Source organism: Petromyzon marinus, unplaced genomic scaffold (genome assembly GCF_048934315.1).
Source record: "Petromyzon marinus isolate PM22_M1 ecotype Great Lakes invasive population unplaced genomic scaffold, UKy_Petmar_22M1.pri1.0 PM_G_Scaffold_8, whole genome shotgun sequence".
Classification (NCBI taxonomy): Eukaryota; Metazoa; Chordata; class Hyperoartia; order Petromyzontiformes; family Petromyzontidae; genus Petromyzon; species Petromyzon marinus.
In genome coordinates, this window is record NW_027423035.1 from 5660001 (window position 1) to 5662500 (window position 2500).

Here is a 2500-nt window from a genome sequence, read left to right on the forward strand (position 1 = left end):
AGCCTCTCTCACCGCTTTGCTAAACCTGTTCTTCGACTCCTTGAATCTGTCTCTATCCCCACTCCTAAACGCTTCCTCCTTCTCCAACCTCAACCTTTTGAGCTTTGCTGAGAACCAGGGCTTGTTGTTGTTAAAGTTCACCCTGGTACGTGTTGGGATACAGCAGTCCTCACAGAAGCTGATGTACACAGCCTCTGTGAGTTCATCCAGACTATTGGTAGCAGTCGTGAACATATCCCAGTCAGTACAGTCTAAGCACGCCCGCAAATCTTCCACAGCCTCACTGGTCCACTGTTTAGATGTCCTCACAGCAGGTTTACAGAGTTTTAGTTGCTGCCTGTATGCACGAATCAGGTGGACCAAGGGAGTTCTGTGCGAGCCGAACAGCCCCGTGACCCACAAGAGAAACATCCCCGCCAAATTCGAGCGTTTGACGGGGTCTATCCGTGAAAAAATATTCACGTTTTTGAGTGCACATGCATTTCTGCTGCAAATGCCTCTGGAAGTTTCATGCCGTTCGTATGCCAATTGTGGCAACACGAAAATGACCCGTTTTCCCATTCCGAGGGATTTCTGTGCGACCCTAACAGCCCCGTGAGCCACAAGAGACACATCCCCGCCAATTTCTAGCGTTTCACGGGGTCTATCCGTGAAAAATATAGACGTTTTTGAGTGCACATGCATTTCTGCTGCAGATGCCTCTGGAAGTTTCATGCCGTTCGTACGCAATGTGGCAACACGAAAATGACCCCTTTTCCCATTCCGAGGGATTTCTGTGCGACCCTAACTAACAGCGCCCGTGAGCCACAAGAGAGACATCCCCGCCAATTTATAGCGTTTCACGGGGTCTATCCGTGAAAAATATAGACGTTTTTGAGTGCACATGCATTCCTGCTGCAAATGCCTCTGGAAGTTTCATGCCGTTCCTATGCAATGTGGCCACACAAAAATGACCCGTTTTCCCATTCCGAGGCATTTCTGTGCGACCCTAACAGCCCCGTGAGCCACAAGAGAGACATCCCCGCCAACTTCTAGCGTTTGACGGGGTCTATGCGTGAAAAATATTAAAATTTTTGAGTGCACGTGCCTTTCTGCTGCAAATGCCTCTGGAAGTTTCATGGCGTTCCTATGCAATGTGGCAACACGAAAATGACCCCTTTTCCCATTCCGAGGGAGTTCTGTGCCACCCTAACAGCCCCGTGAGCCACAAGAGACACATCCCCGCCAATTTCTAGCGTTTCACGGGGTCTATCCGTGAAACATATAGAAGTTTTTGAGTGCACATGCATTCCTGCTGCAAATGCCTCTGGAAGTTTCATGCGGTTCGTACGCAATGTGGCAACACGAAAATGACCCGTTTTCCCATTCCCAGCGATTTCTGTGCGACCCGAACAGCCCCGTGAGCCACAAGAGACACATCCCCGCCAATTTGTAGCGTTTCACGGGGTCTATCCGTGAAAAATATCAATTTTTTTTTGACTGCACATGCATTTCTGCTGCAAATGCCTCTGGAAGTTGCATGCGGTTCGCATGCAATGTGGCGACACGAAAATGACCCGTTTTCCCATTCCGAGGGATTTCTGTGCCACCCTAACAGCCCCGTGAGCCACAAGAGAGACATCCCCGCCAATTTCTAGCGTATCACGGGGTCTATCCGTGAGAAATATTCACTTTTTTGAGTGCACATGCATTCCTGCTGCAAATGCCTCTGGAAGTTTCATGCGGTTCGTATGCAATGTGGCGACACGAAAATGACCCGTTTTCCCATTCCGAGGGATTTCTGTGCCACCCTAACAGCCCCGTGAGCCACAAGAGAGACATCCCCGCCCACTTCTAGCGTTTCACGGGGTCTCTCCGTGAAAAATATCACATTTTTTGAGTGCACATGCATTCCTGCTGCAAATGCCTCTGGAAGTTTCATGCGGTTCGCATGCAATGTGGCGACACGAAAATGACCCGTTTTTTCCCATTCCGAGGGATTTCTGTGCCACCCTAACAGCCCCGTGAGCCACAAGAGACACATCCCCGCCAATTTCTAGCGTTTCACGGGGTCTATCCGTGAAAAATATTCAATTTTTTGACTGCACATGCATTTCTGCTGCAAATGCCTCTGGAAGTTTCATGCGGTTCGCATGCAATGTGGCGACACGAAAATGACCCGTTTTCCCATTCCGAGGGATTTCTGTGCCACCCTAACAGCCCCGTGAGCCACAAGAGAGACATCGCCGCCAATTTCTAGCGTTTCACGGGGTCTATCCGTGAAAAATATTCACTTTTTTGACTGCACATGCATTCCTGCTGCAAATGCCTCTGGAAGTTTCATGCCGTTCGCATGCAATGTGGCAACACGAAAATGACCCGTTTTCCCATTCCGAGGGATTTCTGTGCCACCCTAACAGCCCCGTGAGCCACAAGAGACACATCCCCGCCAATTTCTAGCGTTTCACGGGGTCTATCCGTAAAAATGTAGCACGCACCAAAACGAGAAAAGATTTCCATC